Consider the following 14,242-nt stretch of genomic DNA (forward strand, 5'->3'; position numbering starts at 1 on the left):
CCACTGTGCCTGGCCCATACAATGTTTTTAACACTGGCAAAGGATAATTATGTTTCCATGGAAGACATAGTAGCACATGAAAAGCTGCACATTTTTATATATTGGAAAAATCCAAATCAATTGAAATATTATAGAAATATTCATAATAAGCAGATTACATCTACAATGAATACATAAACAAAATTTGGTTTAGCTGTATAATGGTTTATTATTCAGCCAGAGAAATACTGACATATCTATAACATGAATGAACCTTGAAAATGCTATGCTAATTAAAATGATCTAGATACAAAAGGTCATGAATTACATGAATTCATTTATATGAAATGTCCAGAATGTAGGACAGAATTTAGATTGCTGTCTGTCAGAGGCTGGGAAGAAGGGAATTTGTCAGCAAGGTCTTATGAACACAAGATGTCTTTTTGTGGTTATGAAAACTCTCTAGAAATAGACAGTGGTGATGTTTGCAAAATTCTTTGAACGTAATTCTTAAAATCTATATACTTTAAAAGAGTGTGTATTCTAACATATAAATTATTTCTCAAATTAAAACCATCCTAGAGTGTCTTCTTTGTGCCAGTAATTCTTACTCTCTAGGAGAGAAATCAGAAAAAGAAATCAAGAGAACCTTATAAATTAGATTAACTGGCTTTATTTAAAAGAATCCAAAGATCTGGGGCTGGGAGTTTGGCCTAGTGGTAGAATGCTCATCTAGCATGCACAAAGACCGGGGTTTGAGTCCTCAGTACCACATACATAGAAAAAAGCCAGAAGTGGTGCTGAGGCTCAAGTGGTAGAACTCTAGCCTTGAGAAAGTCAAAGGATAGTGCTGAGGCCATTAGCTCAAGCCCAGGACTGGCAAAAAAAAAGAATCTAAAGATCTTTAAGGTCATTCCAGTCATTAATAAAGATTTTCTAATTTCACGAAGTCCCATTTTTTCATATATTTTTATTGTAATTAATAGAAGGGTTACATTATATTCAAAGCCCTATTTTTTATGATAGGCTGCCATTGACAAATGCATCACCTCTCAATACATTCTTGAAGTAGAAATGGCAAAGCCCATTAATGGCTTTGTGGATTCAGAAGCATAAGTCCAATGAGCCTCCCTGACTTGCCTGCAGTCACATGACTGGCCTTCTTTGTGTCTTCTTTGTGACTTTATTCTGCCATTGTTCATAAAGTAGTCTTTTTGCTAAAAGAAAATGAACTCTAACTCTTCCCAATTTCTCATCTCATTCATTTCATTCTATTACCCATTTGGTCGCATCTACTGACAGGAAGATTCTATTATCTGTAGTGCAATGGGGTGGTATTTCAAAATAGCCCTTTGAAACTGCAATCCTGGTATTTCAAAATGGAGCTTTGAGACTGGCTATATCCACATTCAATCCTTCATCCTCTGGCCTCTGTCCACTTTTCAATCATTGCTTTGTGCCATTACCATGTGAATATATCCAGCAGTGTATGAAATGTTACAGGTCATTATATACTTCAGGAATGGTCCTTTTCTTCATTAAATTTTGAAGGGAGCCAAGTGTATGGCAGATTCTTTCTATCACCCACTGTCGAACATACCGAAAATTATCAATACAATTTGCATAATATTTTCTATCTGTCTAAATGCAATGATCCCTGTACTTTCTCCTTTGCTGTTTGACCAAGGACTATCTGTCAGTATATGTAAAATTTTATGTTCCCTGGAAATTGAAGAATTTACTTGTACTTTACAAGTTGCTTCTCAGGTGCATGTGTTGTTAATGCTTTGATATCTGATTTCAGCCAAAATGTTAATATATTTATAGGTGAAGGAATTAATTATCCTATATCCAAATTTTCCTTTCACCTCCCATCTGTCATAACTGTTCACTAAAAATCAACCTTTTAAAGGAGTAATTTCTTTCTTGAGGTTGAGATTATCCACCCATAATAATGTTGCGATAATCACTTGTAATAATGGGAGCCTTTGCTGGATGTCATTGTCTCACCCCTTTTCTTTAGTTTTTTTGGGAATCTGAGATGGGGAAGATTATAGTTTGAGGCCATCTTGGGCAAAAATGATTGCAAGACCCCTTCTTAAAAAATGGTTGGAGTGTGTTGGCAAGTGACTGTTATTCTAGTTTCTTAGGAATTGTAACTAGCTATATCACATTCCAAACCCATATCCAGGAAGAAAGTATAACAGTTATCTCAAAATCAGCCAGTGCACCAAAAGGACTGAATGTATAGAATAACAGGAGAGCACCAATTTAGCAAGCAAAATGTCTGAATTCAAATCCTAGTACTGCCAAAAATAAAAATCATGAAACAGTCTTCTTATAACCACAGTATATTTTATAGTATAATTTTTTTTGTTGGTCATGGGGCAATGTTCCTGAGCTCTTCAGCTCAAGGCTACCATCTTATCCCTTGAGCCACAGCCCCACTTCCAGTTTTCTAGTGGTTAACTGGAGATGGTCTTTTGTGCTGGGCTGCCTTTGAATAGTGATCCTCAGATCTCAGCGTCCCAGAGTAGCTAGGATTACAGTTATAGTATAACTTTTGAGTAGTATTTTACAATATGAAAGTGCTTCAAAAAGAGACAGATTTGATTCATCTTTCATGTAAAAAGTGATTAGGTTCAACTTTGTAAGCTCCGCTGAAGAATGTAGAATTTACTTTTATACTTACAAGAACTAAAATTTTATTGAATTACTGCTTAAAATGACATTTTCACTGAGATTTTGGTTTAATATAAAGTTGTTTAACTAAAGCTATCAAGAGTACTATTTCTGTTATAAAATACTCTAAAAGAAAAATCTTCCAAAATAAAATCCAAGTATAAATACCTGAATTCAATGATTGGTGGGTTGATATTTTATAGATTGCTGGCCAAGAGAGTGTGCTTAACAGTAGCCCAGGTCCTTCCAGATACAGTATCTTTCTCGAGTAAAAATAACCAGTAGAGGCAGTACCTAGATTTGTAAACTTTCAGTTTCCCTCCTTTCAGTTAGTCCTAAAGTTTCATTAATCTCACTGCACAAAATGCTGGGTGTCCCTAGCATGAACAGTTCAAGAGAGATCTGAGGGCAAATGTCAGCTTGCTGCCATCTTATTGTCAGTCAACTACTGTTGGTCCACCACTACTGCTCCTGGGTGCTTGGGCAGCAAGAGCAAACAAAGAAAAGGACCTTCAAATACAATTTCATAAGATCCATGTGTGTGCCAATAGGGATATTATCCATGAACTCAAAACAGGCACATTAAAAGCTGAGAAGCTATTGTCACTGTGGAACACAGCTAAAGTTTAAAGGTTGATGGGGTTGGAAAAGCCCATGTACTTATAAGTTAGTACAAATATATTCATTCCTGTAAGATGACCACTGGAACTTTAATTGTACACAGACAATTGGGAAACTACACTATTGCCAAATGTCAGATCAAAGGAATGTGTGCTTGAGTTTCAAAGCACTACACAATGAAACAAAGACTTGCTCTTGGAGAAAGTTTTGCTTCTGCAATAAATTCTATAAGTGATCTACACAAGCTTCTAGTAACCTTTCAGCTAAGATGGAAAGCTCAGCCTCCATGGGAAGGCACTCATTATTATCTCCTGGCCATTTGCTGACCACTGTTTACTTTCTGAGACACAATCATCATCTCTATAATGAAATTATGTATCTGTCTAGTCTTGCATTATGAAAAAGAGATTGGCTATACTACCATTCAATTTGGAGGTTATCTTTGCAGTACATTATTAGGTTGAGAGCAATGGAAAATTCACTATGAACAGGTACTTGAAGGTACTTCAAAGATAACATCATCATGAATATACAGAGCAAGGATGCATCCAAGGGAGAATGAAAAGCCTTTCCTAAGTGCCTGCTCACTATACAGCAGGGCCTGCTAGTCTTTATCTTACAGAGGAACTCATAATCCGGTCTCATGACTGGTAGACACTGATTATTTTGTGTGTTGAGCATTACACACTGCTCTCAATTCTCCTGAAACTTTTCTCATTTCCAAACTTTCATGGTTTTCTGATGTCAAAAAAGGCTGATTTCTGACCGTGAGTTGGCCTAGTGGTAGAGTGCTTGCCTAGCATGCACGAAGCCCTGGATTCCATTCCTTGGTAGCACATGCATGGAAAAATCCAGAAGTGATGCTGTGGCTCAAGTGGTAGAGCACTAGCCTTGAGAAAGCTCAAGGACAGTGCCAAGACTTTGAGTTCAAGCCCTAGGACTGGAAAAAAGGTCAACTTCAACCAGTATGTCTCCTTTGGCAATGATTCTTACAACTCTTAATTTCCAAATATATGCTGCCTAGTTTAAAGTGATTTCCGTGCTTCTGTTGTGTTCATGATCCAAGTATAATTTCAAGTCAAGTGGGTGAAACATAATCATCTCTTCTCCATAACCCTTCCTTTAATTCCATCATCTTTTTTTTCATCTTACCAAGTGCTTGATGCCTTGGATCCTCAAGTGCTTATACCTGTACCTTCCTAGTTCAGGTAAACATCTTCTGTTCAGAACCTGTTTTGAACCCTATTCCTTTCAAAATAGGAGATAAGGACTCCATTTTTCCAGAATCCTGCTCAGAGACCTATAGATAGTCTGATTCATCAGTAATATGTGCTGATGTGCTATGTGTTTTCCAAGAAGTAAGGGCTTCCAAAACAATTCAATGTATAGGAATTTTGAGAGTATATAATAGGAGTTTCAGAAAATATGACAAATCATGGGTGTTAATATATTTTTAGGAAGAAAGCACATGGCCAGGAGCATGGCCTATTGATTGAGTACTTGCCTAGCCTGTACAAAGTCTTGGGTTCGATTTCGCGATACCACATACACAGAAAAAGCTGGAGTGGTGCTGTGGCTCAAGTGGTACAGCACAAGTCTTGAGAAAGCCTAAGGATAGTGCCTAAACCCTGAGTTCAAGCCCCAAGGCTGGCAAAAATAAAAGAAGTCATGCTGATCTTAGTGCCTAATGTCTGTATTTTTAACTACGCAGGAGGATGAGTTCTGAGGATCATAGTTCAAAATCAATCCAGTAAAAAAAAGTCCTCAAAGCTCCTAAGCTCAGAGAGCCACCAAAAAGGTGGGCATGTAGCCAGGAGTTTGACCTAGTGGTAAAGTGCTTGCCTAGCATCCATGAAGACCTGGGTTTGATTCAAGAGGTGCTGTGGCTCAATTACTAGCCTTGATAAAGTTCAAGGACAGTGCTCAGGTCCTGAGTTCAAGCCCCAGGACTGGAAAAAAAGCTGGGCATGGAAGTGTGGCCCAAGTGGTAGAGTACCATCCTAAATTTAAAAAAAAGCCAGGAAGGATGGCAAAAGCCCTGAGTTCAAGTTTTTCTTTTAAAGAAGAAGAAACTTGATTTACTTAGCATATAGATATATATTGTGCTGTACACTTTCCTTATATTCCATTTTCATTTTGGAAGATTTTATTAACACTGATTTTACATCATATTTCAATGATGTTACATGAATTCTTAAGTCATAAAATAATTGCTTGTTCCCACCTACAAATCCTTTTTATTATTACTTGATTTTTTAGTCAATCTAGTATTTCCATTGATGGAAACAGAACCTAAGAAAAATTTCAAAACAGAAAACACATATGCAAGAATATAACCTAAGTAGATGGAAATGACTGAAATTTCCAATAATACATGTGATAGCCAAACCAAAAAAAATAATAATGACTGCACACATTTTGCAAGGGGGTGGGGCCAGATCTAGAGGAAGTAAAGATAGCTGAGTGCTGAGCTTTTCAAAAAGCTACTAGTAGAAAGTATAAATCTCAAACCAAGTGATAAAATTGCACATATTTAAGAATGAAAGGTGAAGCCCACCAGGGTCAATTTACTCCAAAAGCTATTTTTGATGCATTTGCAATAAAATCATAGTTTCAGAAAAAACTGAGCTTTCCACTAAGGAGCTCACAGTACTGGAGGCAAAAGATCAGTTAAGTGTGTTACTGAAAGATAGAACAGGAAGTGGTAACAACCACGAAAGACAACCAAGAAGGGCTGTAGTATGGGAGAGGAAGGGGTACCTTTCTATGGGGTCACAGCTTCATGGAGGAGGATGTACGCTAATTCAGCCTAGAAGAAAGGTAAGACTGGTATTCACTTGTGGAGAGTAAGTACTGTAGGCAGATAATTAGAGCTGGAGAACCAGTGAAGAATGGTGTGGGGAAAGATGAACATGCATTGAGGGATCAGAATAGATTTGACTATCTTGTAGTACAGTTTCCAGTAGTAGCCTTCTAAACTTGATGGGAAATGAGATGAAATACAAACAAAAGCTATTGGCTATAAGATGGTAGCTCATGCTTGGAGGCTGAGATCTGAGGACTGACATTTAAAGCTAGCCAGTCTGGGCAGAAAAATCCATGAGGGTCGTATTTCCAAATAACCAGCAAAAAGCCAGAAGTGGAGCTGTGGCTCAAGTGCAGAACACAAGGTTTGAGAAAAAGAAAAGCTGAGGGACAGAGCCAAACCCTGAGTTCAAGCCCCAGGACGGCACCAAAGAAAACAAAAAGAAAAAGCCAAACAGCAGAAAAAAAAACTATCAGGCACAATGAAATAAAATGTGAAGATGCAGTGTACATTGAGTTTATGTAAATCAATTAGTTGCTGTCTAATTCTCAATAATCCAACTAATAATTTGCCTCATAATCTCTCATTTTATACTTATCTCTCTCATGCTCCTTATCTAAGAGATATTTAATCTTTCCACATCAACATGCTGCATTAAAATTTGAGATCTTTGAGAGAAGGTTTTCATCTAATTAATAACTGAGTTCCCACCTTTGTGCTGTCTTTTGTTTCCAGTCAGTTGAGACCATCCGGTACCCTTCTCTTTCTCCCTAGAGAGACAAGGTCTGACACATAACAGATGTATAATGTTTATTAAGCTGAGATGGATTGGGTGCATTTAAGTTCCCTTAGAAAAACTGAAGTACTGAGTACCTTATTTGTAAGGTAAGAAGAGAATTGAGTAAGCATATAACATAGTATCTCAACTACAGAAAAGGTTTTTAATAACATTGGGTGCTGTGTCTATTTATTTTTAAATTTATTTGTATTTGTTTTGGCCTAGAACTCAATACTTAGCTCAGGCTAGCCTCAAATTCCTGATCCTCCTGTCTCTGCCTTCTGAATGCTGCCATAGCCATGATATCTAAGTGTATGCTGTGATAATTATCACCATCATCACTGTTTGTTGGTAATGCTTCTAGACCTTCCAGATGGGAAAAGATTTATGAACTTTTGTCATCTCAGTCAGAGTAAGGGTTATCCCTGGACTGGGGCAGAGGGTTTTGGCATGGAAATTTTTGTCTCAAGTCTCATCACATTGCTTCTGCTGTATTTCAATACACCATTCAGTATTAACATTGTAGCATTGGACTAGTAGTTCCCTGAGTATATGACTGGCTCATCTTGATCTCTGAGCCCATTTGGGACCTACCATAAAACATGCTTTCTGAGAAAATGAGTGAAAGCTATTTGCCTTTGTGTCTTCTCCCATATGAGAATACAAATGAGTCTAGAGTTTCTTCTAGTAAGAGCCTAGGGCCTAAGTTTAGTAGCCCCCACATTGTCCCGGCTGTAGTCAATCTTAGATTTTGGTACATGAGAATAGAGTCAGTCACCTATTAAACTGCAAAAGTGTTCATGCCTAGAAGTTATCACTATCCATGTGAATGACTATTCACTGTAACATTTCTATAATAATACTGGAGATCTAGAAAAGTGTTCTACTTTGTTGGGGGACTGATTTTTTCCTTTGTGCACTAGGAGGCACTGACAGCAGTGTTTAGTTCACTTTATCCTTAAAAGTCTGGCACTGGAGCCAGGAGTTTGGCCTAATGGTAGAGTGCTTGCCTAGCATGCATGAAGACCCACTTCCTTGGCACCACATACATAGAAAAAAGCCGGAAGGGGTGCTGAGGCTCAAGTGGTAGAGCTCTAGCCTGGAGAAAGTCCAAGGACAGTGCTCAGGCCCTAAGCTCAAGCCCAGGAGTGGCAAAAAAGTCTGGCACTGTGCTGGGAAATTTCAAGTAGTGTTATGTTATATCATCTCAGTAACTTCTCTGTGAGAGCTTATCATTATTCCCATTTTTCAGGTGCGAAAACTAAGCCTAGGGTATGATTTCTCATGATGTTGTATAATGGCAGCAAGCCCCAGCTCCCAGTCAGCCACGAGATTATGACTACATCCTTGACATGTACTATATCGTTAAGTTTTGATGTTTAGGAGGTTAGATGTCTTAAGTGCATTTTAATTTGGGTTCTAGTTTTAACACCATCATGAACTGAGGATCATTGATATTGAACAGAAGATGAAATCTTTTGCCCTATATCAATAAAACTCTATGATAGAAAACTAATGTATGTGTAGAGCTCAGTAGGTAGGCAAGAAGTTGGTCTGCATCTGCTCAATATAAGCCTTTCTTTTGGTTTCCCACATCTTTCTCTGTTCTTGTAAACCTACAATCTACACATAAACTTGTTTCCTGGTTCTTGTCCAGTTGCTTAAGAATTCGTGTGTGTGTGTGTGTGTGTGTGTGTGTGTGTGTGTGTGTGTGTGTTTTAGGTAGGTAAGTACACACAAGTACAAAGAAAGGCTTGAACTGAGTACCTAGGTGCTGTCCCATATACTTCTGGATTTCTGGTTATTAATTGGAAACCAATCTCACAGACTTTCCTGCCTGGTCTAGCTTTGAACCATAATTCTCTGATCTCAGTTTCCAGAGTAGCTAGGATAACAGGCAAGAACCACTGGTGTTCAACTCAAGAGAAAAATCTTTTCAAGTGATTTCAACTGTAGAACATTTTCCATGGAGTTAACAGTACATAATGGTGGTATGGCAGAAGAAATAAGTCATGCAAAAGAGTAGAAAGTAGGAGTTTTAGTCATAAGTAATAAAAATGAAGGACCAATCGCATTTTATTCTGAAGTTGAGCAGAGCTAACATACCCCCTAAGGACTAGATACCAGTTTATTAATGAGCCCTCATGGCCTTAGGCAGAATGCTAACATCTTCTCTTCACATGTGGTATTGGAGAAGATCTGAAATTGATTCGGGTAGGAGTCAGAGATCAGCAGTATGTACTTGCTGGTTTGGGTTGGCTGCTTTTGAAAAGCATTAAAATTTGTTAGTGGGTGGTGGTAGATGGATATAAAGCCAATCAATGAGAAAAATGATAAATTCTAATGTATCAATAAAGTTTCATTTTAAATGTAGTAGACATCCCTAGGCCATATACCAAGGCATTACCTTGCATTTAAAAGAAATGTTCCCTCCCTCTCCCCCCCCAAAGGCAAACAAAACAATATAAAATTATAAATAACCACATTCCCCCTAGTGGTCCAAAGCACTAGGAATGTGAGAGATGGCACTCTAGATAAAAGATAATCTGGCTGAGTTTTTTTTTTTTAAACTCATCCGGCTGCAGGAAGAGAAGCTTGAAAATTATTTACACAGGTGCTGGCTCAGGTTTCTATTGAATATGGCCTCAGCATACTTTCAGACACGCCTCTGGTCAGACAAGGGAAACCAATGGCTGAACAAAATGGAGGATGATTTATGAGCTTTGTTAGCTTTTTTCCTTGGTCTGTATTTGAATTTGCTGGGGGGAGACTAGTCCTATCCTTTTGGTAACAAAGATACAGACAGGGCTCTGACACCTTCAAATCTGAAGTGTGGAAACTAAGAGAGTTACTTAACCTGGGTCATCTGGGGAAATGTTACTCACAGGGTCCTAGGAGGTGAAGAAGAAATAGGAAGAGACTGACTTTTGCTATATTCCAGTGCAAATAGTATTACACTTTCTGCTCACTAATTCATACTGAAGAGAAGTGGTTGACTATAAATCTTACACCAATATTGGCTTCCTTTATCCAAGAGTATGGCACAGATCCAACTCCCAATTTTACCTTCTATTTCTCTATCTACTCTGAGAGACTTCTAGAAGAAAGAAGCAAAAACTTACTGGATATCTAGAAACACATTATTTTGTTCTTCCAACAACCCTGTGAGATATTATCACCCTCACAGAAATACAGAGAAATTAGGTAAGTTCATTTCTTTTCTTTTTATTTTTTACTTGCCAGTCCTGGGGCTTGAACTCTGGCCCTGAGCACTGTCCTTTAGCTTTCTCAAGGCTAGCCCTTTACCATTGGAGCCACAGCCCCATTTCCGGCTTTTTCTGTTTATGTCCTACCAAGGAATTAAACCCAGGGTTTTGTGCATGCTAGGTGAACACTCTACCACTAGGCCACATTCTTGGCCCCTGGCTGATTTTCTTAAGATCATTTATCTATTCAACTTTGGAGGTAAGAACTGAACACAGGTCTGCCTATTTCAAAGATTTATACATTCCAAGTAAATAGTTTACTAGTTAATGGACATATCTGGAGTATTTTCAACAAATTAGAGATATATTATAAAAATGCTAAACGTTTAGATTGTTATATATATGTGTGTGTATATATATTTATACAGATACATATCTTTGTTAAAATATTCATGATCATTCAGTTCAACTATTTTGCATGTCAAGAGACATGCACAGCGGGGAACAAGTCATGCCTAAGGCTACATGTAAATCAGTTGCAGAGCCTCTGGCTTAAGATGCGCTTGTATTGCATCTTGTTTCACTACCTGGATTATATAGTCTGCTTTAAAAAAAAACTCAGAGACTAGACTTGGGAACTATGCACGGCTTAGCATGGGAATGGGACTCGGTCATCAAAAGTCAATCACAGCCCTATGGACACATTTGCTGGAGCTGGTCTGGTAGGAATCTCCACAAGCCCTTCTAGATTCTACCTGGTTCCTCAAACCTGCCTCGTGCTTCCATATTGCCTTGTCCTTATCTCAGTCTTTCCCCCATTCCTGAAGGTCTTTCCCTACCTTTTTTGGGGAGATTATGGTAATGTATAGAGGGGTTACAGTTACATTCACCAAGTAGTAGGTGCATTACTTCTCACACATTGATACCCCTTCTCATGTTTTAGTCCCCATTTCTCTCCTTACATTTTTGTACCTGTTAAACTCTTATACATTCTTACCTTAAAAACTTAAATATTTAAGTCCTTTATGATATCTTATTAAAGTTTTCTGATGAAATAAATTATTTTCTCATTCTGTCTGTTAAGTGAATTTTCTATCTAAATTCTAGCACATGACTGACTTCACTCCATAATAATGAAAATTAGATGTCACATTTACCTCACAGTGACTATCTGTATGACTTTGGGTACATCACTTAACTCATCTGTGCCTCAGTGTTCTCATTTTAAAATTTAACTTGAGGTCAATCATAATGTTGTGAGAATTTAATGGGAAAATGTTTATAAAGCATCTAATGTCTTAAGTGCTCAGCAAAGAGTTTTTGTAGTTATATCCCCTTGCTGGTGCCTTGTACAGATCCAGTATACACAATAAGCATAAACTGATGAATAAAAATGCATACCCTATATTGGGAAACCGTCAGTTACCAACTAGCCTTTTGGATGTCACTGTTGTCAGGATACTCTCTTATCAGTGTATAGAGTCCATATAAAAAAGTAGAGCAATGTCCTGTAATCTTCTCTGAGTGATATATCCTGTTAGAATCACTTGAAAGCCATGGAAAATTTCCCTAAAAATTCATACATGCACTTACTAAAAATGAACTAGCAAAAATCTTCCAACCATTGACTTCCATTATCATGCATTCTCCTACTAGGTGGAAAGACACACAGTTACAGAAGATGCTGTCACACAAATTGCAGAAGAGTAGATTAACAAGGTGCTGAACATGATGAATGCTTACTATGCTGCCTCATATCCCTTGAGGTTTCCAAGGTAACAATCTCTACAGTGCTGTTGATCAGCTGTTGGGATAGGAAAGGACCTCAGACTAGAAGTATTAATGTGGGTAGATGCTCTGCTTGTGCTATTATGGAGTTAAATAAACCTAGGTATCATTTCCCCTCTCTAGGCCTTAGTTCTTAGTTTCTTTTCTTTTGTTTTTTGAAATGGGTTGGCCACATTTTAGATTTCCAAGTTTCCTTTCTTCAACTTTTACTAGATGTATAACTCTTATGATTCTGAGAACTTCACATTTTGGCGAACTATCATCAAACAACTTTTAACTGAATGACATATCTTGGACATGAACAAACCTGTTTGCCATGTAGAAGGATGCATTTGTGTCTTTTAAGAAACTGAAAGAAGGGCTCTAATCTTCAAAGTTCACAAGCCAAGACCACAGTGAAGTTAAGGGTGGTAAGGTGTATACAATGAGCTATCCCAAGCATGAAAGGAAGAGTAAAATTTTAACACACTAATGGAAAGAACAAAATTTTTTGCCAGTCCTGGGGCTTGAACTCAGGGCCTGACCACTGTCCTTGGACTTTCTCAAGGCTATATCTCTACCACTTGAGCCTCAGCATCACTTTTACCTTTTTTTCTATGTATGTGGTACCAAGGAATCAAACCCAGGTCTTTGTGCATGACAGGTGAGCATTCTATCACTAGGCCAAACTCCCAGCCCCAAGAACAAGACTTTGTAATCTTTTCACTTCCTAAATGAGAAAGGTATGTCCAAGGAGAGGAAAATATATTTTTCTTGTCCTTGGCCCTGTGAAAAACACAGGGCATGCTTTTCTAGGACAGCTCAGAGGAAACTGCCAAAGATTTATGGGTGAGCCATTTCTATCCATATACTCTGACTTGGAGGTATTCTACCTTTCCCTAGCAATAAGGAGCATGATGGTCATGAGTACATATGTTAACTTGTGTTCTGTGGTTATGTCGAGAGAGTAAATTAAAAGCTACCAGGCCTAGTGTCAACTGAATCAGATCCTTGTCTTCTGAAAAGTATGAATCAGTAGATGATGACTCTCATGTCTCTGGCCCCACCTAATTAGATGGAGCATGTGAATTACCTTCTGTTTCCTGTACTTCTGTGCCATCTTAGAAAGATAGGCTTCTTGTAATGTCAGTGCTATTTGATAGCTCTTCCATCCCTGTCCATTGTACTTATCTATTTCTTGGATTCTTTCTTTCTTATTTGACTCTGTTGTTCCAATTCATTATTGTCTTTCTTGTTTATCTAGGCATAATATTTAATTTTTACTCGGAGTTACTATATTTATATATATGAGGGGGAAATTGTGGTGTAGCAAAGTGAATGCTGCCATTGGCCTAGAAAGACCCAAATTCAAATTCCAGCTGTGCCATTTATTCCCTATCAGTTTACTAATTGGCAAAGCGTCACGAGGCTCCTTCAGAAAACCAAAAGAAGGACCTTTGTCTCTCCACTTGTCAGGAAGAGTAGACAGGGTAGTCTTTCATCCACTGAAGAATATTAAACATAGCCAGGATTATGTTCACTAAACTCTAAGCTCCTCCAAGTGTTCTCTGTGGCTTGAGTGTGTGAGTCTATTATTCTAGGGGTAGTAAGCACTTGGAAAAGGCTTACTGACTGCTTATCAGGCCTACTTATATAAGTGTTCCACCGGAATCAGCATTGACCCTGCCAGGAGCTTTAGTCATTTTACTGAGGTATCTCAGTATTCACCACATAGACTAGAAGCAAAGGGATTGAGATTTTTTTAATTCCTGGTTCCCTTTATTCAACTTCTAATCTCAGCTATGCAGTTTATAGTTACAAAGTTCAACTGCCTCCTTGGAAAGCTGAGGGCATTTACATAGCTAAGAAAGGGCACAGAGGAAGCAGGAACACTTGACGAACTGGTTCCAGAGTATGCACACATATCCATTATAGTGGAGAGATCTTTTTGACAATGAGTTCTTACAGAGTTCAAGTACCTCACTGAGTGGTATGTTTGTTGCCCTAGGAATAGAATACAAAGGAGACACACATTACCTGTTATTTCTGAACCAAAAGTGTACCTAGAACTTATCCTTGTTAAAACAGCTGACTACAAAAATGAACCACCCAGAACTTGACAGTCACCACAAGATTCTTTTGACAGACTGAAGAATCTTCTGACATCAGTTTATACACATGCCCACATACAAACACACACAGAGGATAAGAGACTGGGAAATCAGTAAGACATGACAGAAGGAGGCCATATACTCAAGAGATTTTGCAAATGACAAAGGTCATGTAAACATTCCAGATATTTACATAATGGGGCAAGTGCTATGGGAGGGTTTTTTTTTGTTAATCACTGTTTAATAAAATGAGCTTGCTATAAATAAGCAGGCTAAGAGCATCAGTGGCAAA

The 14,242-nt window shown here is 38.1% G+C and overlaps 1 protein-coding gene and 1 long non-coding RNA gene across 2 annotated transcripts in view; one reads left to right on the forward strand and one right to left on the reverse strand.

The window, feature by feature from the left end:
- Ar (androgen receptor) overlaps window positions 1-14,242 on the reverse strand; it is a 170,312-nt gene that overhangs the window by 54,219 nt on the left and 101,851 nt on the right. The gene's annotated exons all lie outside the window — the stretch shown is intronic.
- The window catches only part of LOC150040964 (uncharacterized), a 59,400-nt gene continuing 51,185 nt past the window's right edge, over window positions 6,028-14,242 (forward strand). Inside the window, exons 1-2 of the long non-coding RNA XR_016533758.1 lie at window positions 6,028-6,102; window positions 11,729-11,847. This is a non-coding gene — a long non-coding RNA (uncharacterized LOC150040964). The remainder of the gene's footprint in view (window positions 6,103-11,728; window positions 11,848-14,242) is intronic.

This window comes from Megascapheus bottae, chromosome X, assembly GCF_031878675.1.
Source record: "Megascapheus bottae isolate mThoBot1 chromosome X, mThoBot2.hap1, whole genome shotgun sequence".
In the NCBI taxonomy this organism is placed as follows: Eukaryota; Metazoa; Chordata; class Mammalia; order Rodentia; family Geomyidae; genus Megascapheus; species Megascapheus bottae.